The sequence below is a fragment of the Anabrus simplex genome, chromosome 2, assembly GCF_040414725.1.
Source record: "Anabrus simplex isolate iqAnaSimp1 chromosome 2, ASM4041472v1, whole genome shotgun sequence".
NCBI classification, from domain to species: domain Eukaryota; kingdom Metazoa; phylum Arthropoda; class Insecta; order Orthoptera; family Tettigoniidae; genus Anabrus; species Anabrus simplex.
In genome coordinates this window covers 303,317,776-303,345,695 of record NC_090266.1, presented here as the reverse complement: position 1 = coordinate 303,345,695, position 27,920 = coordinate 303,317,776, and the positions used below count along the sequence as shown (strand labels likewise).

At 39.9% G+C, this 27,920-nt stretch overlaps 1 pseudogene; it reads right to left on the bottom strand.

Annotated features, from left to right (window-relative positions):
* Positions 1-7,192: 7,192 nt before the first annotated feature.
* Positions 7,193-27,920, bottom strand: part of LOC136863517 (uncharacterized) — a 29,018-nt pseudogene continuing 8,290 nt past the window's right edge.

Here is a 27,920-nt window from a genome sequence, read left to right as displayed (position 1 = left end):
CGGTGCTTCATCGTCAATGCCGTCACCAACTACAACATTCCGAACACACTGCTCACAGATCCAGTCAACATTGTCATTAGTTTTTACGTCTCTAGGGCAATTTCCGCACTTATAATGCCACCATCGATCACATGAATCACACAACATTCATTTTTCACCATTCTTCGACATTTTCCGCAGTTTTCGTCACATTTCACGGTTAATTTACTCGGAGGATAAAACACTACGTCATCATTACCGGGCGCCATTTTGAGAAAAAACATGGGGCTACTTGGGACACTTTTTTTTATTTAAACACTTGCCATTTTCATAAAAATGTTATTTGTGATAAAGTAACTTTTTGAAAACTTGGGTTTACAGTTATACTTCCTACGTGAGCTAGTACAATTCCTACAGTCATACAGAAATTTGAATTTAATGGGTGTCCCAAGTTATACCCCAAGTTGGGTTTTTTTTGGGACACTGATTTAAAACACCTGATATTCTCAAGTTAGCCTATTGTAGGATAACTAGGGACACTTCGAATATATAAAGAGGTCATATAAGTGAAAAATTAATAACATCATTTATTTATAATGATATATTTTACCATAACTGAACATATTTCATACTAGACACAGACCCTACCATAAATTTAGTTTTTAATTTCAAAGGGGAATGTAAATATGTCTCTCCTCACATTGACTTGCTGCACACTAGTTAAAATTACATTTACATCAATTTCCATAATATCATCAGCAATTGGAAAAATATCCTACACATTTCCGAAAGATTTCGAACTTTTTTTAGATACTTCACTGTTACTTCATCGTTATCAACATCTAATTGTGTGATCTGTCCGTAATATTGTTTCATCACTTCTTTCTTTGTGTTCTCGTTAAAAATCAAGTTCACAAGCACAAATTCACCAACAGAAAGTTTATTTATGTTCACTCCTAAGTTTTCTGGTACCGGTTCGGATGTTTCCTCATCATAGTCACTTAGGTCAAGATCGGAGGCTGAGTTGTGGACAGAATAAGAGTCTGTATCATCACTAGAGGTCTCATCAAATTTCCTTTTACGCCTACTTCTTTTTCTTTGTTGCAGCATTGATGTACCATCTTCTGGTATTTCTGGAGCATTAGGGCTCACTGAAAGATATTCTACCAGTATTCCTCTTCCTGGTGGAACATGTAACTTTTTCCTTTTCAACTTCTTCAAAGATTCAGTTTATCTTTTCCTGGATTCTCCCAAATGCGTTTCAAATATAAGGGCCCATTCACTGCTGGAATTATCAGCAGATGTAGATGTTGATGGTCCTTGATCAATAGATCGTGTCCTTTTGTGGGGAAGCCTTTCCAGCACTTGGTCTCTGTCAACAGGGGCAATTCCTGATGCTTTAAATCCACTCTGGATGTCTTTGGATATTGCGTCAGTTCCAATTTCCTCTATCGTTTGCTTCAGGAGACGTATAAATTGGTCTTTGGGAAGAGTTCCTCGGTTCTGGTTTTTCCACTGTGTTAGCACTTGACGCCATTTGATTTTAGTGGTCGGAAAAAAGCGACATCCAAAGGTTGAGTGTGTCCAGTGCTGTTGGGGGGCAGAATAACAAACTTAATGTTGTTGCTCTTACACTCGTTTATAATCCAAGGTGATATGTGACTTGCCAGGTTATCACCAATCATCACTTTGACATCATTTTTGTCAAATCTTCGAAAATATGGCAAGGCAATTGTTCTGAACCAATCTTCAAATATTTCGATAGTAATCCATCCACTTTTTGATCGATTGTACACTGTTCCCTTAAGACCTCCCTCTGTCCATGTGTTGTACAGGTGCTCAGCCTTATACGTAATATAGGGAGGCAGTAAAGTGCCATCAGCGGCAGCAGTAAACACGACGAAGGTACTTGATTTGGTTGAATCAATAATTCTCTCAAGATGACGGCTACCTCTTCTAACAACAATTCTGTGTTTTCCAGGGTCGTCTGTCATGTTAGTTTCATCATACTTGATTATTTGTTTGGGCGGTACACCATCTAACGTCACACTCAATTCATCAAAGTACGGTACTGATTAATAATATCATCTACACTGGCTCGACTCCTCTTTATATTTTGGCACATTTTGTTTGGGAGTTCCTTTTTATATCAAAACAAATCAAAATCTCCTTATTTGCAAATGAGGTGTTTACCTCGGTGGCAAATGGTACACTAAAATACATTATTGTCAAGCACTAAATATAAAAATTAACAAGAGAAGAAAATTTTCCTATAATACAATATTGTATAATTTACGCTAACAATTTTTTCTATTAAACACACAGCTCATCCTTAATAAATTTACATTGTTTACAAAATTCTAGTTATAATATCTCCTGTACTACTTACAAACATAGTCATCTGATATACAGTATGTGGAATTACTTCAAAAGATACTGTACAACTGGTATAAGATTAAAATTTACATTGCATTTATTTACTTTTTCTTTTCTTTACCCATTCTGGAACCTAAGTAGCATAACGACCTGCTGCGTCTTAACCAGAGCCCCTTTTACCACCACTTTTCAGAGTTCCTGAAGGGCCTTCACAGCTACAGTAGCGGTCCCAGGGCCCTCGAAGTCCGCACTGTACTTCACCCCTACAGGCATTCCACTACTTTGGCTATCCAAACTCCTTAGACCAGGGGATGGAATTAATTTATTCACACACATTCTTTATTTACATTAACCTGCACTGGTCGAATGCCCTCTAACATTTCATTTTTTTCTGTTGCTGTTTATTCTCTTCTTGAATATCTGTACAGATTTTGGAAAAGGATCAAACACTACCCCTGGTAAACTGTTCCACTCCTTCACACCCTTCCCAATGAATGAAAATTTACCCCAATCGCTTCTGCTAAAATTCCTTCTAATTTTATATTTGTGGTCAGTCCTGCCGATATAATTATTTTCCAACTGAAGCCTCTCACGGATATCTCCCCATGCTGCTTCTCCTGTATAGGCTCTATATAAACCTATAAGTCTAGTTTTCTCCCTTCTCTTACTTAAAGTTTCCCACCCTAGTTTCTTTAACATTTCTGACACACTACTCTTTCTCCTGAAATCCCCTGTTACAAATCTCGCTGCTTTCCTCTGCACACTATCTATTTCTTTTATTAGGTATTCTTGGCGAGGATCCCAAACACTGTTTGCATATTCCAATAATGGACGAACCATACTTAAGTAACTTTTCTCTTTTAATTCTTTGTTGCATCCTTTATGTAGCCTCATTACGACATGTAACGATCTGTATGCTTTCCCAACAATGTCATCCACATGACCCTTCCAGCGTAAATTACTTTCAAATCTTACACCTAAGTATTTGCACTTGCCATCTTTTGGGATAACTACCCCGTCCAAAGTATATTCAAATTCAGTTTTAAAACTCCTGTTTGTAAATGTTGTAACAGTTGATTTGCCTCCATTAACCTTCATGTTATTCTCTTCAACCCATTGTTGGATACTCTCAAGGTCCCTTTGTAATTCTGAACAATCCTCAATGGTATTTATTTCCCTATAAACAATTATGTCATCTGCATACAATCTTATTTTTGATGTTATATTGTTCCCTAAATCATTTACGTATATTAAGAAAAGTAACGGACCGATTATACTACCCTGTGCAATTCCCTTCCAAACTTCCTCTTCCTGCGATACGTTAATTCCTACTTTGACTTTCTGAACCCTTGAATTTAGAATTGATTTTACCCCACGTGTAACCCTTAAGGCCGGTCTCCACTGATTAACATTTAACACCAACATGTTAAATTTAACATGTTACAATTGACATGTATATTGTGATTGTGTCTTCCAATTGACTTTGCATGTTAACTCAGAATGTTGAGGTTAACACTTTTAACATGTTGGCGTGTTTTCCGCTCCAAGTGGAAAACATGTCAAGTCAATTACTTGTTCGTGAGATGTTGGCACAGCTTCGGCAACTTCCTTGCCATTTCCATGTCAACAGATAACCAAACGACGCAAACGAAGTGCTTCTCGTGAAGTAGGATTATAGTTACAACACTCCGCAACACTCATTCTCTTTGTTATAAGCTACAAATACAGTACCGGTACCGGTACGCACACGCGTATCGTTCTCTCTGCACTATACTAAAATTTATAGTCAGAAATGGAGTGGAGAAAAAATATTTTAGACTTAATTAATGACATAATAGAAAGGCCTTGTTTGTGGTATGTCTCATCAAAGGAATACAGAGATAAAGCGAAGAAAGCCGACAATTTCCAGGAACTCTAAATTATCTAGAATTATTCCTGCGAGTGCATCGAAAAAAAAGAAAAAGAAACTAGCGTCCCTCCGCTCCCAGTACAGTCGAGTATTGCAAAAGAAAACAAAACAGAAAAATCGGAAGGCAGGGTGGGGGGGGGCGGGAGCGGACGAAGTTTATTCTTCAAAGTGGTTTGCTTTTGAAGCAGTGAGCAGGATGAGGGGATGAAATGTGTCTAATAAAACTGCATTTGTAAATCATAACAAGAAGCAACAGTGGCAATAACAAAGGCCAAATCCTCTTCATCTGAGTCCATTGCCTTTGTTTGAAAATACTAGACACCACCTAAATGTATTACCGGAAATTTGATATGATGAACTACCTATATACAAACAAACAAGGTCAAGTTTAACATGTTCATTAAATGTGGACACAATGTTAAATGAAACAGCGTTCAACATTTTACATTTAACATGTTGATGGTGTCACCAGTTAACATTTAACACTTTTAACATTTAACATGTTGTTGTTAAATGTTAATCAGTGGAGACCGGCCTTTACGTCCAATCCTACTCCCTCCAATTTCTTTAATAATATTCCGTGTTCCACTCTATCAAAGGCTTTGGAAAGATCTATGGCTATGCAATCTAACTGGCCTCCTGAATCCAATTGATCTGATATGTCCTGCTGAAATCCCACCAGTTGTGCCTCACAAGAAAATTTCTTTCTAAATCCATACTGGCTCCTCATGAACCAATTTTTATCATCACATACCCTTCTGATGTACTTTGATATTAAACTCTCCAGTATTTTACAAACTATACTGGTCAGGCTGATTGGTCTGTAGTTCTCTGGTTTCCTTTTATCACCCTTTCCTTTATAAATTGGTATTATTATAGATTCCTTCCATTCCTTTGGTATTACACTATTATTTATGACATAGTCAAAGAGAAATCTTAAATAAGGCACTATGTACCACCCCATTGTCTTGATCACCTCCCCAGTAATTTGATCACTTCCTGCTGCATTTCCTTGCTCAAGCAGTTGGATTTCTCTGAAAATATCTTCATTTGTGAACGAGAAGCTTCTTGTTTCCCTCTGTGTCTGTCCCTCTGTACCTTCTGTTTCGGTTTCCAACTCCTGACAATCATCTACTGAATCTCTAAATTCCCTACTAAAGAGGTTTGCTTTCTCAGTATCTGTTAAATAGTGTTCAGCCCCTTCTCCCACCATTGTAGGAATTTGGATTCCTTTTCCTCTTTGATTCCTGATATATGAATACAGCTTTTTCCATTTCCCTTTGTGGTCATTATGCTCTTGAAGAATGCCATTCATATAATTCTCTTTTGCTTCCTTTTTCACTCTATTCAGTTCCCTCATTAGCTGTTTTCTACTTTCTCTACTCTCCCTACCTTCTTTGATTTTCCTGTTTACTATTCTACATTTTCTTTTTAATTTTCTTATTTCCCTTGTATAATAAACAGGGTCTGAGATCATTTTACCCTTCTTAACAGGTACAAATCTCTTCTCTCCTTCCCAAACGATTCCTTTGAATTTAGCCCAAAGTGTATCCACATTACTCCCTTCACTTATCCAACAACTGAATTGTGATTTAAGGTAAGTCCCAAATTCATCAACTTTAGTTTTTCTGTACAATTTCTTGTCTTGTGTAACCCTCTTATTAAGCCTTTTAGGTACGAGTCCTACATCCATTATTACAGCCTTATGGTCACCTATTCCTTCAATTACCTCAGTTTTATCAACAATTTCCCATGGTTTAACCAAGAATACATCTAGTAAGTTATTGAGACGAGTCGGTTCTTGTACTACTTGTGTAAATCCTCCCTCCCAAATTAACTTATTTGCCAGTTTCTGTTCATGGGCTTCACTTGCAGCTCCATTCCATTCAACTTCAGGCAAGTTTAGATCTCCCCCAATTATTACCACATCATTATTATTGTTTTTATGAGTATAATCTATTATTTTCTCAAATATTTCCAAGTCTCTTTCCTCTCTTCCAGGCCTGTATGTTCCTATAATTCCCACCTCCTTCATATTATCACAAATTAATTTTATCCCCAATATTTCATCCCTTTCATCGGTAAATCATTCATGTGAACAATATGTTTCCTTCACCAGAATAAACACCCCTCCTCCCTTTTTTATCTCCTCGGTCTCTACGATAGACTGTGTACCCTCCTGGAACTACTTCTCTATTACCCACCCCTTCTCTCAACCACGATTCCTCTCCGATCACCACTTCAGTCTCATAAGATTCCATCAATGTACCGAATTTTATTTGTTTATTTACTACACTCTGACAGTTTACCAAGAGCAATCTCAGACCCCCGTTCCTCCCTAAAAATTGACTGTTGCAATTGGGTAAATTGAAATTCCTTAATTTCCTGAGTTTCATTTTCTAGTTGGCTGAGCCAGCTTGAAGTACAGCTGGCTCTTTCTACTAGTTTTCCTGGTCAGTATTATAACTCAATGGGGTTGCCTTTTTTACAGTACATATCTTATGATTAATAAAATCTAGAACAATATTTGCTATCTTTCGTTTACCTGAATTGTTTAGATGAAGGCCATGCTTTGTGTAACAGTGTCTCTCGAAACTGCTGCTATCAATTACCTGTGTATTACGAAAATGTTTACAAATTTTAACCATATCTGTATTAACTTTGTCCACTTCAATGTTCACACACGAGTCTCTAATCAAATCATGCCTGTGGGGCACGTTCACTACAAAGATGTTATTGTGAGTCAGCTTACCTAGTGTACATTTAAGTTCAGAAATAACATTCTTAGCGTCGTTGTGAGCTAGGGAAGACCGCACAAAATCCACACCAGGTAAATTGTCTTTAAACCTTTTCTCACTTTTACCCAACCTATCAAGGTATGATTTGACAATAAGTCGAATATCATACACTGTTAGTGGAAATACCCAGTCACCGGCCAAGATCAAACATTGCAACAGCTCTTCTTGGTCTTCCAATGAAAGTACGTATGGCCTCCCAAATTTTCCCATTAAGTTTCCTATTCAAGGTAGACTTTGATACCCCAAATTCTTCAGCTGCTTTACGGAGAGATGTCCCTTTCTTCACAGCGTCAACTGCTTTTTCTAGCTGGTTTGCAGAATAGTCCTTATATGCACGTGCGCCACACACTCGTTTATAATCACGTACCATATTTGAAGCTGAAAGAAGAAGAAACAAAATTAAACAATCTGACACGTAATGTGGAGCTTAGATAATGCGCAGTTTAGATAGTATGCTGCTGTCCCAAGTTAACCCAACTTCACTGTTGGGAAATTTCGTTCTCTACTAAATCACAGTTGGCGATATGATCTTGTCACTGTTGTTACAGGTTGTTTAGAACAGTATGAGGTTATGCATGAAGGCGCGAAAACTTATTCAGCCTTAATAGATTCTTGTGTGTTATTTCATACAGATATTTTTAGATAAATATGTAAAAAATTAAAACGTGTATTGCAACCTTACCTTCAAATCGCAGAAGATATGAATTTTCTCACAGTAACAGTCACTTATGGTACCGTTGCCTACGAGATACACAAGGCCGGGAAATACCAAGGTAGATAGAGTCAAGACCAACTACAATTACATCAGACCGTAATCCTGAATAAACATGGCGGACATCGGTATGCGATATGAGTGGTTGAGGGAAAGGTTATGCATGCTTATTTTGAGTCACCTAAAGACAATATCACAAGTCGAACGTTATGAAATGCAACTCACTAACTCAAAATATGAATAATTAAAGACCAAAAGTAGCGTTATAGCGTATTGTAAGTCTAAATGAAATTTCAGAGGGGAAAATAACGAAGGGAGAATTATTGTATCAACGTCAGGTTGAAACAGACACAGAGTATAAAATTATTTCACATATGAATCTCCGGTCAGCAAATACGATATATAGATGTCAACAAAGAACATTATTAACCTTACATGAAATACTATGTAACACCACCACTAACCACAGCCCATTATGTAAAACACGCAAACAAATTTCTCCAACAAAATTTCAACCCTCGAAAATCCACCTGTATTGTTGAGTAGGTACAAGCGATATTTGTATGATACACTTGATCATCTAAAGCACTCGTCAGCTTAAAACTCACCAGAATTGATGGTATAATTGTATTATACACTGACTGACAGTGACAATGCAACACCAAGGAGGAGTGGTTCGAAAGGGATGAAAGTTGGGGAAAAAACAGAGACGGCACGGACGAATAATTGATGTTTATTTCAAACCGATATGCAGGTTACACAATGCGCACGGCATCGACTCAGTAAAATGTAGGACCACCGCGAGCGGCGATGCACGCAGAAACACGTCGAGGTACAGAGTCAATAAGAGTGCGGATGGTGTCCTGAGGGATGGTTCTCCATTCTCTGTCAACCATTTGCCACAGTTGGTCGTCCGTACGAGGCTGGGGCAGAGTTTGCAAACGGCGTCCAATGAGATCCCACACGTGTTCGATTGGTGAGAGATCCGGAGAGTACGCTGGCCACGGAAGCATCTGTACACCTCGTAGAGCCTGTTGGGAGATGCGAGCAGTGTGTGGGCGGGCATTATCCTGCTGAAACAGAGCATTGGGCAGCCCTTGAAGGTACGGGAGTGCCACCGGCCGCAGCACATGCTGCACGTAGCGGTGGGCATTTAACGTGCTTTGAATACGCACTAGAGGTGACGTGGAATCATACGCAATAGCGCCCCAAACCATGATGCCGCGTTGTCTAGCGGTAGGGCGCTCCACAGTTACTGCCGGATTTGACCTTTCTCCACGCCGACGCCACACTCGTCTGCGGTGACTATCACTGACAGAACAGAAGCGTGACTCATCGGAGAACACGACGTTCCGCCATTCCCTCATCCAAGTCGCTCTAGCCCGGCACCATGCCAGGCGTGCACGTCTATGTTGTGGAGTCAATGGTAGTCTTCTGAGCGGACGCCGGGAGTGCAGGCCTCCTTCAACCAATCGACGGGAAATTGTTGTTCTGGTCGATATTGGAACAGCCAGGGTGTCTTGCACATGCTGAAGAATGGCGGTTGACGTGGCGTGCGGGGCTGCCACCGCTTGGCGGCGGATGCGCCGATCCTCGCGTGCTGACGTCACTCGGGCTGCGCCTGGACCCCTCGCACGTGCCACATGTCCCTGCGCCAACCATCTTCGCCACAGGCGCTGCACCGTGGACACATCCCTATGGGTATCGGCTGCGATTTGACGAAGCGACCAACCTGCCCTTCTCAGCCCGATCACCATACCCCTCGTAAAGTCGTCTGTCTGCTGGAAATGCCTCCGTTGACGGCGGCCTGGCATTCTTAGCTATACTCGTGTCCTGTGGCACACGACAACACGTTCTACAATGACTGTCGGCTGAGAAATCACGGTACGAAGTGGGCCATTCGCCAACGCCGTGTCCCATTTATCGTTCGCTACGTGCGCAGCACAGCGGCGCATTTCACATCATGAGCATACCTCAGTGACGTCAGTCTACCCTGCAATTAGCATAAAGTTCTGACCACTCCTTCTTGGTGTTGATTTGCTCTGTCAGTCAGTGTATATAACATAATCCTCATGTTCATTCCACGGGAAATGTGGTTAGGTTTACTTTACGCATGTTCATTGTATAACGTTGGAAATTAATTACATCATTCTTGCACCACCGTTTAAGAATAATTTAGTCTCTAAATCATAAATTTTAGTCATGATTTCTGGGTCTGATTTAATGTTCTTTGTAGTAAGGTATGTTGGCTGATAAGGCAAATGCTAGGATAGACATCATTAGTTTAAACTTCGGAAGTTTGCTCTGCACTCGAATTAGATCACCACTTCTATGGGTATATAATGTCTTCCCTGACAATACATTTGATTTCAAAAATGATAAAATGATTAATCCACACAACATTATTAGTCCTATGGTTCGGTTCGAAGTTTTCCTTATGAATGCTCTTAACCCAATTTTGTCTTAATACTAGATCTTTTGGAAATGGGAACACTGAAGCTCTTACTCATCCAGGCACACAGCACATTAAACTATAAATATATTGCATAGGTACCGGTAACTAAAAATGAAGAAAAAACTTTCAGAGAAGAACACGAGAATCAACATTAACCTTATCACCACCGATTATGTTGGAATAAATAAGCTCTTTGAGAACAAATATCTTCTTACGGCACTGAAAGATTATCTGTAACCTTCTTAAGACTATAAATAAATATAATGTACGATTAATAATATTCAAATTTCCGTAAATATTTGGTAACAACACGGCTTACACAAATCAAAACAAACGCATGCCAACACTCCAGCTGCCGCCATTATGGACAGTTTCGATAGGTCGGTTAAGGTCTAAGATATTCTAGTTGGTCTTGATAGAGTATTAGAGGCGGAAAACTATCGATTGGGCTATCCTTAGTTATCGATAGTGCTATCGGTAGTTATTAATAGTGACCACTATCGTCATTACATCGATAGTCAGTTGCCCATTATCGATAATCAACGATAGCATTTATTCCCTCATTGACTTATTGTTTACGCTAACAGAAATTGTACAGCTGTTTGCAGTTAAATGGTGAGGGGTTTGTTTCGATTCATAGGTGTGCATTTAAATATTTCTGCGTACCTGTGACTTCTGTGCCAGCCGAAAGACTATTTAGCATTTTCGAAGGTGGGCTTCTCCATTCAACCTAACCTTAGTTCAGTAGATGCCAATACGGGACAAACAATGAGGTTTATACTTTGTCAGAGACTGTATGTAGACGAGAGAAGATAAGGCACATTGTAGGTCAAAGACTTCATGAAAGCAACTGAAAATTCTCCTGTCGTCTGTTGAGAATGCTGTAAAACATTTTTCCAAAGATATTACAGTACCCGAGAAAATGTCGGGCGATCGCAAAATGAACACTGCAGCTGAACAAGTATTTCTCGGGCGGTCACGTTATGGGCAAGCGCGTGCAGCCCGAGAATGTCTCGGACGTGCCACTGAAGAGATTTATGAGTGATTCCGATTTGAATTTCAGAAATTACATAGCATGAAATAGTTGTGCTTTCTACTGATTTTTGTGAATTGTGTTCGATAAATGTTCTATTTTCGGGCATAATGATATGATTCGTTCCACTTCTTGAAAACTATCGATTACTATCGATAGTAGAGCTCATAATATCGGAAAATATCGATGGTGATTACTATCGATGGTTTGTCGCCTCTATAGAATACAACGAGCTAGAATAACATAGAGGGGCTGTATATCTGACATCAGCGCTCCCTGCTTGAAGCAAGTTGATAAGGGGCAGCCATGTTAACGGTTGTCAAAGCAAAGCGAATTGGCGCGAGAGCATATGTTGAGGTGACTGGGAGATCGTGCATGCCAATTTAATTCCCTAAGTATTAAGAAGTGAAAAGATAGATTCTCGCTTTCAAGAATGCCAGCCGTAAGCTCAGCGTATGGTTGTACTAATCGGAGTAATAAAACCAAGGATATATCGTACTTTAAATAAGTATTACTGCATTATAGCCGAGATTCCTTTTTGTAATTTCTGTTTGTAATTAAATCAATTTTATTGTTTACTTGGCGAAAGTACGGATAGCCACGGTAATTATTTGTCGAATTTTGTTTCAGATTTCGTTTAAAAGGAATTAACTGAACAATGCGTTGTGAGGGCGAAAAGAGATAAATGGTATCCCACTTAATTCAGTTGCTTATGCTCTGTACATTTCCAGCCCTATTTAATTTTCATTCACATTTACAAATAAAGGAAATGGAGCGCCCACCACCAAGAAAACGTAACCACAAAAAATCACTTATTTCGTTCAAACGTACACCAAGTATGATAAATACAGCATTTTACTGCTATTTTTGAAATGTATACAGCCTTTATTGTAGATGTCTGTTGCCTTGGTTTTTAAAACTATGCCACACTTCATAATGGACAACTTTCAAGCTACTAATCCCAGTATGATATGGTAATGGGAGAAACATGATATCCCCCCTTCGTCTTAAATCGCGTTTTCCTTTTCCAAAATCTCCACCCGCTTACGGAGTTTTAAGATCTCCTCATTTTGAAGCAATTCAGTGCTAGTCGCCTGGTCAACTTTCCTTTTCTTTGGTGACAAAGTCTCTAATGTTGACCGCGTCCGCTTCTTCACGCTCCTAACTTCATGACGCAAATCTCTATCACTAGAAATCTGTAAAATGAAGATAAACCTTTATGAGTGATCACGTTTTAAACATATATAAAATCGAAACTACGTTCGTTAAATAAAATAAGCCTAACTACTTAACGTTCGAAGTATATGAAGAGTTGTAAGTTAATATACTGTCGTAACTCGGTGTTATCACATAAAACGTTTTGGTGGCAAACAACAGAACAAAGTAAAAAGATTCGAAAAATTGTTCCAGTACCAGGAATCGAACCTAAGTCTTCTAAATGAAAGTCAGCTACCCTAGCCAGCATACAATACCATAGTACGACAGGATCGGTTTATTCATACTTCCACGTAGCTGGTCAAATTTATTACGATTTATTAAATATTGTATTTATTAATTATTAAATATTGTATGGAAAGTAGTAGACAGATAGGCCTACCTGCTCTGCTGTTTGGCTGGGAACGGTGCTAGTGGTTGAACACGAAGCTTTATCGCCATGCCAATTTGCAATGGACAGAGACGGAATAGCATCTGCCCGCAAGATTTTTTTCTGCGGTAATCCCAGTAGTTCATTTCTCAAATCTCGTTCATAACCCTCTTGACGAAAATGTATGGAACATACCCTGGCATTGTCAGGATTAAATATCTCACTTCGCTTACAGCGCAACACCAACACTCGCCTGATCTCCTTACGTTTTGGAAATCTTGTACAAGACACCAGTTGTTTTCGATCTCCAATTAGTACATTGTGCCATAGCACAATTAACTTTATATTTAGAAACCTTACTGATCTTTAACACAACAATTAACAGAATACGGAAAATGTTACAAGACTGCGTACCATACCGCAAAATAGACCTATACTGAAAGCGAATTTCTTATCGTTTACCGCAACAGCTGCTGACAGGAGACCTCCACGTGACGTCAGCATGAGGCGATGCTACGCTTTAAACAAAGCGCGGGAGTCAGGAATGAGCCCCACCTGGGGAAATACAGCCACCACCGTCTCGATCCTCTTATACTGCCTGCTCTATGCCACTAGTTTAACACAGAAAGGCGCGACTACCAATATTTCTCCAAGTCGCCGTAAGAGTTCAGCAGTAGACGCACACTCTTCGCTATCAGTGTGGGTGTAGCTCTGTGTTATTGGTGCATGAATGTGTGTGAAAACCTAAGTTATTTCGCACAAGGAGTAAACGTGTCTGGTCATTTCCGTTCGTACAAGAGATATTTTGCAAAGAACTGTGAAATGAATTAATCATGCTATGCTTATAGATATTTCAAAAGTGATTTTAAAGTGTTGGTACTTGTGTCTTTCCGTTCGTGCAAGGTATATTTTTCGTAGAACTGAAACTTCAGATTCTTTCCCCGAAATATTCAACTGTTGTGTAACATTTTGCCAATCTCGGCAAGGTGGTTCGCAGCCAGAAAAGATATGACTCAATGAAATACCTTCTAGAAGGGAATTAAAAGAAAAGCGGCAGTCGGCTTTATCTAGGATATCCTCGCATCTGTGCCTTTACACATTATTTCAGAAGATGATGGAGCCTCCGCGGCTCAGGCGGCAGCACTCCGGCCGCTCACCGCTGGGTTCTGTAGTTCAAATCCCGGTCACTCCATATGAGATTTGTGTTGGCCAAAGCGGTAGCGGGCTAGGTTTTTCTCCGGGTACTCCGGTTTTCTCCTGCTATCTCTCATTCCACTAACAATCTCCAATATAATTTCATTTCATCTGTCATTCATTAATCATTGCCCCGGAGGAGTGCGACAGGCTTCGGCAGCCGGCACAATTCCTATCCTCGCTGCTATATGGGGGCTTCATTCTTTCCATTCCTGACCCGGTCGAATGACAGGAAACAGGCTGCGGATTTTTTTCCAGAAGGTGATTAAAGCCGTGGAGGATAGTGGATTCCTTGTGATAAGAATTGTGACAGACAATCACAAAACGAAACGTCTTCATGTTTAGACATTTTGGACTACCTCAGATATCCAGACGATAATATTCCAATCAAACTAGAAACAGGAAATCAAATCCTAATTTGCAGGTACCGGTACTAGGTTCGTGTTGTTGAAGAGAGGATGGAGTGTGACATTTGTGTCAGCAACATCTCACTGCCTAAAGCTTCGACACCGCTAAATGGAACTAATTATGCATTAGGACGGAGGAGGAGTTCGACACCCAAAATCTTGTTTTGTTGCTCTGGTGAAGCATCTGCAGGAGTTCGTTTAAGCTGCTGTGCCCTATTGTCGAAGTCCTTCAAACGTACGAGCGTAATACGAGGACTTCCGACGTCTTCCCTTTCAGAATACCGGACGAGTTGGCAGTGCGGTTAGGAGCGCGTAGCTGTGAGCTTGCATCCGGGAGATAGTGGGTTCGAACCCCACTGTCGGTAGCCCTGAAGATGGTTTTCCGTGGTTTCCCACTTTCACACCAGGAAAATGCTGGGGCTTTACCTTAATTAAGGCCACGGCCGCTTCCTTCCCATTCTAGGCCTTTCCTATCCCATCATCGCCATAAGACCTATCTGTGTCGGTGCGACGTAACACAAATAGCAAAAACAAAAATTTCAGAATGTGTTTTGTTACAGTGTGAGGTCAAAGAACATCAGCAAACTGTTAGTGATATTGTCCTAACCAAGTTTTTAAGACCTCTATTACTTGATATTGCGTTGGCAAGAACACAAAAAGTACGGTACCACTCCAAGCCTTCGTCCAGGAAAATCTTTAAATTGTGCACGAAGAGGCCAAGTGCGACTTCATACAGGTAATATTGCTGATATTTGATATTACTGATGTAATTTACGAGCTTCAGTGAACATATGACCATACTGCATAGTGTTTTGTAGGCTGTCGTCATTAGAACAAGTTTAGAATATTGTGCGTCTATGTCTGCCATCTAGCGGAGAAATTTTGTCACAGCGTAGTCGCAAAAAGGCTCGCATAGAGCAGGCAGTATAGGAGGATCGAGACGGCGGTGAATACAGCACACTAAACCAACGAGCACAGAATAACATAGAGATGGCAATGCCTACCGCAATGCATTGGCTCGCTGAAGCCGAGTTTTGAGCGCATCGCCATGTTGGCATTACCAGCCGTGCTAGTTAATTCCTATCCGAGTCTGTCATGTTAAAAGATTTCTGTAACATTTTTTCATTGGTTAACGTATCTAACGCAGTAGAAAAGTACCTTAGTCGTAATGATAAGCACGGAACAGCCCAGAACACTGTTTTAATCGCAGTACCGGTAGTTTAAAGGTCGGAAATACGAGCTCAAATAGCCTGTTATTATATCAAATTATATTTAGCTCAAACGAATGAATTCCTATCCGAGTCTGTCATTTTAAAAGATTTCTGTAACATTATTTCATTGGTTAACGTATCTAACGCAGTAGAAAAGTACCTTAGTCGTAATGATAAGCACGGGACAGCCCAGAACACTGTTTTAATCGCAGTACCGGTAGTTTAAAAGTCGGAAATACGAGCTCAAATTGCCTGTTATTATATCAGATTATATTTAGCTCAAACGAATTGCCGATTTGCAAGGTGCAGCTCAGAATAATGGAAAATTTTCATAAAGACCTATTTTAGAGAAAGAATAAGACAGGTTATGGACCATGAATATTTATATAGATACCATATACAGTACAAATCCACTCAAAATTTCATATACAATAAAAATATACACAGTCTTTAGGCTTATAAATAAAATAACACACGGTCAGATATCCTGGAAGACCAGTAAGTATGAGGTAAATAGGCCTAATTATTATAGAATTGTTGAGCCAAGTAAATCATATAAAAAAATAGAGAAATATTTTTACATTAGTACACTTGATGAAATTAATTCATCTCAAGAATTATTTTGTAATGTATACATACATACATACATACACTACATACATTATCATTATAGACTTATGCCTTTCAGCACAGCCCATTCCCTCAGCCTTACGACACACAATGAAGTACGATCAAAATCACGTTCAGTAAAGTGAGCTGAACATATGGTGCTGAAAGGTGCGGGGTACCAATTTTCCCTTCGTATAACTCTTATCCATTTCTTCCGTCGTTCATTATCTTTAGTAACACTGTAAATGATAAAGGGGCTTCTTAACCTATACTGCATGTGCAAGTGGAAAACAATTCGGCACTGAATATTCGCAAAAACATATTGCTTACCTGTGAAAAGTTATTCCTGGTATTTTCTTTGAAGCTCTGTTTGCACATCCATACGCTACACAAGTCGGCATTTTAAAATAATAACACAACTTCCTTTATTTTCTTCACACGTGGCGCACTGTTCACTTACTCACACTAACTGGTCTCCAGTGTTTTGGTACAAACAACATGGCGACCGCTTGTGTCCACTGACTTCAACTCAGACGACACATTGCCATCTCTATGTTATTCTGTGCTCGGTGCACTAAACTTGTCCTCGAGATACTTCCGACAAGCGCCGCTAGAGTTCTCTTTACTAGCTCGCCCGCTCAAAGCAACACGTTCATATATGAAAAACTATAAAAATTCATTAAAACTAGTAACTTAATTTCAGAAGGCAGCAAACAGATATGAGATCAAAGATAGACCAAGAGCAATTGTTTGACTTATTTTCTACAACGTATTTCTGACAATATGCTCAAACGAAATAAGTAATTCACGAAAGAAGCAGAGAAATCTGATAGCGAGTTTGTCACTTATTACCAATTCCTTTAATTGTGCCTCAGAGTATCCGATAAGCGGATCGAGATTGCAGTCATAAATAACTTTGGGTTAATGGCCCTTTCACCAATTATCAGCGATCCAATCTTTTCCTCGGCACATCTGATATTTTGACAATCGTATTGAAGCCGCTGTTTGGTGAGCGATGTTATGCCCGTTACGCAAATATTTAGCGGCGTTTCGCCATCTTTTCTTTTTTCTTCCCGTAAAATTAAATTTGTGTTCGCCTCTGTGGTCTAGTGGTTAGTGTGATTAGCTGTCACTCCCGGAGGTACGGGTTCGATTCCCGGCCCTGCCACGAAATTTGAAAAGTGGTACGAGGGCTGGTACGGGTCCACTCAGCCTCGGGAGGTCAACTGAGTAGAGGTGGGTTTGATTCCCGGTTTAGCCATCCTGGAAGTATTTTTTCCGTGGTTTCCCACTTCTCCTCCAGGCAAATGCCGGGATAGTTCCTAACTTAAGGCCACGGTCGCTTCCTTCCCTCTTCCCTGCCTGTCATTTCCAATCTTCCCATCCCTCCACAAGGCCCCTGTTCAGCATAACAGGTTAGGCTGCCTGGGCGAGCTACTGGTCATCCTCCCCAGCTGTATCCCCTGACTCGAAGTCTGGTGCTCCAGGACCCTACCCTTGAGGTGGTAGAGGTGGGATCTCTCGCTGAGTCCGACGGAAAAACCGACCCTGGAGGGTAAACGGATGAAGAAAGAAGAAGAAAATTAAATTCGTTCTAACAGGAATAAAGCTCCTAAATGACCGATTTTAGTTTTTCCGATTTCATTACTCGTATCCTACTTCTCAATTTACAGCAGATTGCTTTTCTGTAATCTGGTATTTAATTTTCTCATCCATTTTTTTTTAAATTATTTTTTTTAACAGAGATACTCATAGACTTTCTTTGATATAGAAACGAGACTTGTACTCCTTTTTCGTTTGTGGCTGATGTATGAATATATATGTTCATCGTTATCTGAATCGGAACTTTTACTCAATTTTGAAGGACCGGGCGAGTTGGCCGTGCGGTTAGGGGCGCAGGGATGTGAGCTTGCATCCGGGAGATAGTGGGTTTAAATCCCACTGTTGGCAGCCCTAAAGATGGTTTTCCGTGGTTTCCCATTTTCACACCAGGCAAATGCTGGGGCTGTACCTTAATTAAGGCCACGACCGCTTCCTTCCCACTCCTAGGCTTTTCCTATCCCATCGTCGCCATAAGACCTATCTGTGTCGGTGCGACGTAAAGCCACTAGCAAAAAAAAAAAGTTGATGGCAATACATCATTTTTGGGAGCTGGACGCTTCCTGCGTTTGACATTTTCCTGTTTGTGAACAGGATACACAATGAAAACAGAAGGAAGTTTGATTGATGTGCTTACACTGACATCTGTTTTATGAGAACTGCTAGGTACCTAAAGAGATCCTACTATATCACCTTGCCTAGAAATAGTTTGCTTCCATTTCTCCCTTAAACCGCACTCGGAAGGGAAACTATGGAACATCAATTTTCATGCTTTTTTAGTGTCATCCGAAATACAGAGAGGTACACAACAGTGCACCTTCTTCTCAACCTCACAGACACTCACCGACAGAAACAATATTCACAATAAATTGCACAAAATCAACACAGCATCACAATTACTCCGCATATCACAATGTTAAAGTCTGCCAAGAACAGAACGGAAACCTGACATCTAGTGGCCAAACCGTGAACACAGTCAGGCCGCTTTTTCAGCGACAAATTAGTAGCTATGTCCCGGCCTTGTATATCTCATAGGCAATGATGGTACACACACCCGTGTACTTACAAGAAGGCGAACTAAAACAGTGTTATCGAAACAGACTTTCAACGTATTAGGTCTTGTTACATCCATGTAGTACGTGTTGAAGAGATGTTAAGTACAGAACAAAAATGGCCAGCCGGACACCAGTGGGATCCGAACCCACAACCTCCCGATTTCGCGTCGGTTGCTCTACCAATTAAGCTATGGTGGCCTAGGCCATCTTTGTTCTGTTTGAAAGGATCTGAGCTACAGGTCTGGCACTACTGCTAGCACACTGTAGAGTGCGTTTAAGTCGCCCGTTGTTGGGCATGTCAATGAATATTGAATTTTCGCGACCGCATTGTAATCGAAACAGACTTTCAACGTATTAGGTCGTGTTACGTACATGTAGTACGTGTTAAAGAGATGTTAAGTACAGAACAAAAATGGCCAGCCGGACACCAGTGGGATCCGAACCCACAACCTCCCTGTACTTAACATCTCTTCAACACGTACTACATATAAGTAACACGACCTAATACGTTGAAAGTCTGTTTCGATTACAATGCGGTCGTGAAAATTCAATATTCATTCAATATTCATAAAACAGTGTTGCCAATAAGGAGAACCAAAACACGAGATGCTGTAATGTCCCAAGTTACCCCAAAGTCCCAAGTAGCCCCATGTTACGGTACTTATTTTATTATTGTTTGGTTGAAGCACTCTACCAAATGAATGGAGAGTTGCTATAGTAGCCCCTGTGTATAAAGGTTTGACAGAAGGCAGTTTGGGTTTAGGAAGCTCAGCTTGTAGGATTTCAGCAAGATATAGCAGATATCCTGGATTCAGAAGGCCAAATGGACTGTATTGCAATTGACCTATCTAAGGCATTTGATAGGGTAGATCATGAGAGGAGTGCTACTGGACTAGAAAAAAAAAAGAGTGACTGAATGGGTGGCTATAATTCTAGAAAATAAAACTCAGAGAATTAGAGTAGTCAAAGCTTTATCTGACCCTGTAATAATTAAGAGGGGAATTCCTCAAGGCAGTATTATTGGACCTTTATGTTTTCTTATATATATCAATGATATGTGTAAAGAAGTGGAATCAGAGATAAGGCTGTTTGCAGATGATGTTATTCTGTACAGAGTAATAAATAAGTTACAAGATTGTGAGCGGCTGCAGGGTGACCTCGATAGTGTTGTGAGATGGACGGTGGGCAATGGTATGATGATAAATGGGGTTAAAAGTCAGGTTGTGAGTTTCACAAATAGGAAAAGTCCTCTCAGTTTTAATTACTGCATTGATGGGGTGAAAGTTCCTTTTGTGGATCATTGTAATACCTAGGTGTTAATATAAGAAAAAGACCTTCATTGGGGTAATCACATCAATATGACTGTTAATAAAGGGTACAGATCTCTGCACATGGTTATGAGGGTATTTAGGGGTTGTAGTAAGGATGTAAAGGAGAGGGCATATAAGTCTCTGGTAAAACCCCAGGGCCGATGGCCTAGATGTTAGGCCCCTTAAAACAAGAAGCATCATCATTATCACTGGTAAAACCCCAACAAGTGTATGGTTCCAGTGTATGGGACCCTCACCAGGATTACTTGATTCAGGAACTGGAAAAAATCGAAAGAAAAGTAGCTCGATTTGTTCTGGGTGATTTCCGACAAAATAGTATTGTTACAAAAATGTTGCAAAGTTTGGGCTGGGAAGACTTGGGAGAAAGGAGACGAGCTGTTCAATTAAGTGGTATGTTCCGAGCTGTCAGTGGAGAGATGGCGTGGGAGGACATCAGTAGGCGAATAAGTTTGAGTGGTGTCTTTAAAAGTAGGAAGATGAAGTTGGAATTCAACAGGACAAATTGGGGCAAATATTCATTTATAGGAAGGGGAGTTACGGATTGGAATAACTTACCAAAGGAAATGTTCAATAATTTTCCAATTTCTTTGCGATCATTTAAGAAAAGCGTAGGAAAACAACAGATAGGGAATCTGCCACCTGGGCGACTGCCCTAAATGCAGATCAGAAGTGATTGTTGTTATGTTGTTATTATAACACGTTCCTTTGTAATGCAAGTATTATATGCCCTCTGTTCCAGACTGTTAGCATTCTGAAAAGGTGTCATTAGCCATGGTGTTATCCCATATCCTTCATCACCCAGAATAAGTGCATTTGCTGTCTGACTCGTTGGCTGAATGGTCAGCGTACTGGCTTTCAGTTCAGAGGGTCCTGGGTTCGATTCCCGGCCGCGACGGGGATTTTAACCTTAATTGGTTAATTCCAATGGCTCGGGGGCTGGCTGTGTGTGGCGTATTCAACATTAGCAATCATCCTAGGTAGGACTCTCATCTTCACAGACATGCAGGTCACCTAATAGGCTGTCTACTAGAAAAAGACCTGCACCAGGCCTCTCCGGAGTCCATACGCCATTATTATTATTAGTGCATTTGCTCGATTGCCAGTCATTATTGCACATGCAGTGAAATTCCTCCATATTCTTACATCGTGGACAGATCCTGGCCAGGCGGCATCTACACTTGTGAATTCTTCTCTGGCATTGCATGTAGCTTGCACATTTATACTAGGAAGCTCCTTTCTGTTAATATGTATGTGTGGTTTCTTGATTAGCACATGGGTGCAGTCAACTGCTTCTATGGCATTAGGAACTGCATATCTTTCTCGCCACTGAATCTTTGCATTTTCTAATGCTTGAATAGTCATGCAAAATTTTATCCAGGCTTCTGCATGTGACCTAATTGTTCTAACTACCTGCCAGAACGTCAAGGAAACTGTACTCTGGTTGACACCAATATCTTCAGCCACACCACTTTGAAACCCGGGGTCACCTAGGTAACGCAAAAAAATTTTCATTTTCTCCTCATTTGTAAGAGCTCCACCTCGTCTCGTGTATTGGCTCCAGAAAATGTCGTGCTAAACATTCCATTCCGGAAACGGTAGGGATCTTTATAATCACGTTTGATCTTAGTGCTTTATAAATTTTTCTTCCCCATTGTAAAACCATCATAAACTCCGCCATCACATTTTCAGCCTGATTCTATTGCCTTGAGTCACCTACTGGGCAGTCTCAAGAATCTGTGAGATCAGTCTCCATTCAGAGAGACTAAGCTCCAATTTATTCATAAATACATTTGGAGATATGTCTCCAAGAGAATCCGCTAACGAGCTGTGTCTCAAGAAGCAAAGGTCAATGCTGAGACGTCGCTTTTTTTATTCATACACATTTGAGACATGTCTTAATATTTATGAGACAAGAGATATGTCTCCGGTTTATTCATATCACCCATTATCTATTCCAGGAGGCCTGGTGTTTTGTCATAGGAGAAGCAGAGCCCAATGATTGCTTTCAGGTTATACAAGTACTTTGTGACTGACACACAACAGCTTTGGAAGCCAGAAATAGTTTGCAGCAAAAGGACAGGAAGGAGGTTGTATGAAGCAAATTTACAGGCCAAGAGCCCGCCACATGACCTCTGCTTATATATGGGCACAATGATTCCCGGAAGCAATTCACCAACACCATCAAAAGTGGACTGTGTGGAACAGTGGAGCTCAGTGCTGTTTATGGATGAATCCAGATTCTATTTGAGGGCAATGGATGGAAGGGAGAGAGTTTGGAAATGACCCAGAGAATGTCATTCACCCTGCAAGGACATTGTTCAATGGAGTCTTTGTCATGGTCTGGGCTGGAATTACCGCTGATGCATGCACATGACTTGTGTTCATCGAGAATGGGAGTCTGAGAGCCCACCAATTCATTGAGGAGGTTTCAGTGGATCAAGTAGTGCCTTTTGCACCTATCGTCTGTAAAACTTTTATACTGATGATGGCAATGCTAGCCCACACGTTGATGTCTGTGTACATGGGTACATGGATAAAATCTTAATTGAGCGTGCGGTGTGGACTGCTTGTAGTCCTGACCTAAACCCGACAGAGTATGTCTGGGATAAGGTTGCAAGACATACTAGGAGTCATTCCTCTGACACAGGGGCTAAAATTCAGGCTGCACTCCAGGCACCATGGGAGCTTATACCACAAGAGTACATTTCAGATTGCATCCTAAGCATGCCTGATCGAATTACAGCAGTATCTGCAGCTAGAGATGGCAATATCCATTACCAAATCAATGGAAATGTGTTGCAAACAAGTAGACATATGGACTACGTACAACAGTGCAGAACTCCAAGTTTCGGCATTTCCAAATTAATTTTATTTTTTCCTTACAATTTGCTTTACGTCGCACTGACACAAATAGGTCTTATGGTGACAATGGGACAGGAAAAGGCTAGGAGTGGGAAGGCAGAGGCTATGGTCTTAATTAAAGTATAGCCCCAGCATTTGCTAGGTGTGAAAATGGGAAACCACGGAAAACCATCTTCAGAACTGCCGACAGTAGGGTTCAAACTACTATCTTCAGAATGCAAGCTCACAACTGTGCGCCCCTAACCGCATGGCCAACTTGCTCAGTTACCAAATTCATGTTGGTGCACTGTTGTGATGGTGCCTCATCTGGGGAGCCATCTGGTGGTGAATGAATGTACTATTTCCACTTCTATTATAACGTCTAACTTTAAAGAGTCATTGTTTTAGAGGCCTTTCTTGTGGACAGTCGAGATTTTCTTCTGATGACGCAGAGCACAGTTCTCTGTGAAACGTGAAGAATTTCATCTAACTTTCTTGACATGGCATAAGCCTAAAAGTCTATACAGTATGATGTCTGTAAGTACAGGTGGAGAAAGCATCAATGGCAACATGATCAATAATGTTTCTCAATTACTGAACTGAAACGTTTCAAATGGGCTATTTAATTTGATGTATACTGGAAGGTCACCATTAGAACCCATTTTCATTCTAATACAGAGTATGAAAAAGAGCTGGGTATATGGAAAGGATATAGTAATGACATTTATAGACTTAGAAAAGCCATACGGCAGCATCCCCAGAACAAACTTTTGGGAAAACCTATCATGCAGGGGCACTGGCAAGGAACTAATAACAATGATAAAAGCAATATATAACTGTTACAGCTGTGTAATGACAACAGTGGGTGGAATTGAATGATTTAGATTTGACAATGGGCTAAAAGAAGAGAGTGTGTAATCACCTTCACTGTTTATAATGGTGATGGATGACATTGTAAAGGCAGCAGGGGAAGATTATAGAGTGTAAAGAATGAATGTAATGATGTTTGCAGAAGATGATGTGATTTGGGGAGAAGATGAGAAGGAGGTACAACAGGTGAATGTACTGAGTAGAAGGATTGAACAATGAGGAGTGAGGATCAATGTGGAGAATAGCAAGACAATGGTAATGAGTAGAGAAGCTAAAGAAGAAAAAGGATCTATCAGAATTGGAGACAAGGAACTGGAAATAATAGAACACTTTGAATACTTGGGAAGTGAACTGACAGAAAATGGAAGTCTGGGTATGGAAATTAGTAGAATACAACTGGGGAGTGCCCTTTACCACAAGGTACGGAGATTAATATGGAATAAAGATGTACCAACGAAGGCTAGAGAAGTAACGTACAAAGGATATTACTTAACTATAATGACATATGCAGCTGAAACCTGGACAATGACTCAGAGAGATGAGAGTAGAGTACAGGCAGCTGAAATGAAGTTCTGGAGGAGTGTGGTACAGAAGACAAGGAGGGACAGAGTGAGAAATGAAGACATAGGAAAGGAGCTAAATGTGCAAAACCTAAATGAAAAACTGGAACAGAACAGATTGAGGTGGCCTGGACATGTCAAGCAGATGAAAGAAAAAGAAGAACTGGAAAGACAAATGACAGGGAAGAGAGAACGAGGAAGACCCAGATTATGGTGGATGGGGTCTGTGAAGAACAGCACTGGACAACAGAACCTGGACTGGAACACAGTGTTGGGTGAGGAATGGTGGAGAGAGAGAGAGAGAGAGAGAGAGAGAGAGAGGACAAAGTGGACAGAAACCATATTTGCTCATACCTGGTGTCAGCTAGAAAAGGGGAAATGATGATGATGATGATGATGATGATGATGAAACCATATACTGGAAGTATTGCATTAGGTTCTTGTTGCCAAGCACCAGTAACAGTTTTGCCAGAAGATGGATCTTCCATGTCTACAGATCCTTGAGGAAGGTATGCCATAGAAAAAATCATTCTAAGCCAACTGTGTAGAGCACATGCAGCTTTTATGAGTTCTATTGTATTAACCGAGGCATTGATTGGTTTGCAGAATATATGAAATCTTGGAGCTAACATCCCAAAAGCATTTTCTACAACACAATGTGCTCTTTATAACCTATACTTAAAAATTCTATCTTCATCGGACAGCAACCTGCGAAAGTATAGATTCAAAAAATTAGGCCAAATAAAAAAAGCGCCATTCCCCACAAATAGTCCTCCAGTAGTGCAGCTGAGACAGTTTTGTTCAACCAACAATTACTGATCTGCATTTAGGGCAATTGCCCAGGTGGCAGATTCCCTATCTGTTGTTTTTATAGCCTTTTCTTAAAGGATTGCAAAGAAATTTGAAATTTATTGAATATTTCCCTTGGTAAGTTATTCTACTCCCTAACTCCCCTTACTATAAGCAAATATTTGCCCCAGTTATCCTCTTGAATTCCAACTTTATCTTCATATTGTGATCTTTCCTCTTTTAAAGACACCAGTCAAACTTATTCGTCTACTAATGTCATCCCATGCCATCTCTCCACTGACAGCTCAAAACATACCACAACCCACATGGGTTGTATTGATTAGGTGGAAGAGTAAAAGTATCTTTGTTATTTCTTATATGAATAACTTTCAATATGGAAAAAATAATGAGGATAATAACCTGTAACATACTACTTAGTTGAATAGCTCGTCTTTCTCCCAAGTCTTCCCAGCCCAAACTTTGCAACATTTTTGTAACGCTACTCTTTTGTCGGAAATCACACAGAACAAATCAAGCTGCTTTTCTTTGGATTTTTTCCAGTTCTTGAATTAAGTAATCCTGATGAGGGTCCCATACACTAGAACCATACTCTATTTGGGGTCTTACCAGAGACTTATATGCCCTCTCCTTTACATCCTTACTACAATCCCTAAATACCCTCATAACCATGTGCAGAGATCTCTACCCTTTATTTACAATCCCATTTATGTGATTACCCCAATGGAGATCTTTTCCTTATATTAACAACTAGGTACTTACAATGATCCCCAAAAGGAACTTTCACCCCATCAACACAGTAATTAAAACTGCAAGGATTTCTCCTATTCATGAAACTGACAACCTGACTTTTAACCCTGTTTATCATCATACCATTGAGTACTGTCCATCTCACAGCATTATCAAGGTCATTTTGCAGATTCTCACAATCTTAAAACTTATTTATTACTCCATATAGAATAACATCATCTGCAAAAAGCTTTATCTCTCGTTCCACTTCTTTACTCATATCATTCATATATAAGAAACCATAAAGGTCCAATAATACTGCCTTGAGGAATTCCCTTCTTAATTATTGCAGGGTCAGATAAAGCTTCACCAGTACTCTAATTCTTTGAGTTCTATTTTCTAGAAATATAGCCACCCATTCAGTCACTCTTTTGTCCAGTCAAATTTCACTCATTTTTGCATAGTCCAACATCTCTTTATAAATTCTGCATTGTCTCATTCTCTCCCCCATACACTTTTCCAGACATTTTCATCATCACTTTCTACTTTTCAGTCACCTTCCACCTCAATAATAATAATAATAATAATAATAATAATAATAATAATAATAATAATAATAATAATTGCAAAGAAATTTGAAATTTATTGAACATTTCCCTTGGTAAGTTGTTGTTGTTGTTATTATTATTATTATTATTATTATTATTATTATTATTATTATTATTATTATTATTATTATTATTATTATTATTATTATTATTATATTTCTGCTCCAGTTTCGACAACTGGCATTTAATTGCTCCTCTGTCTAGGGAATGTTGAAATTTGCACTTTCTTTTAACTCACTTCCACTCTAAATGCACTCATATATAATAACCCTTTCCATTGCCAGACTCTTCTGTTGTTATGCATGCCATATTAGATTCATTTGCCATGTCCTATGGCAATATTCCAACAAGGGAAGTGCTCTTTGAGCACCTTTACAAGCTTATGGAACCATCACAATTACCACATAAATACACTGCATGTAGATGTTTTGTCAAGGGGAGAGCGAATACCCAAGTGGTGATATTGATTTTTCATGAAGGTGGCAGCAGTCTGAATTCCAGCCAGTGCATAGGCTTTGTGAAATAAACCTTAGTAGAACAGTCATCAAATTCAAAACTACAGGATCAGTACTGCACAAGAAAATAAATTAAATACATCACATTTTAACAGAGAAATAGCTTGACGATATTGGTTTTTGATTATTTATTATTTTTATTTATTTACTATGGCTTCTTTCATGTGGCGAAGTTAGGGCACCCAGCCCTTTCTTACACTCAACCACAATACAACAAATTATATTGAGGCTGCCTATTACTAATTATACTAATTATACTAATTATAATATTTCCTAATTAAGCTTAAGTTACACACCCACACAATATGCAGCTTATTAGCTTATTAGCTCGTTAATTCAGTCCTCTTTGCTCTCTCACACAGACACTTGTACACATACTTACAATTTACACACTTATCAACTACCCTTACGTTTACATTATATAAAATTAACAGAACCATTTCTAATTTTTCAATTGCCAATCACACGCACATTTACCCACACAATCGATAACACAGAACAGGAAGTCTCGGCATGTATATATGTTTAGTCATCAGCCCGAAGGCTGGTTGGATCCTCAACAGCTCACCCATCAGCTGTCATAGATGGCCTAGGCATCACTGAAGAGGCGTACTAGGGAAATGAGGAGTGAGGTAGTTTCCCGTTGTTTTCCCCACTGAGCCAAGGGTTGCTACTATATATCAGTCTACCAAGCCCACTGGAATGCATGCACAAACTGACCCTATGAGCAACAGTTT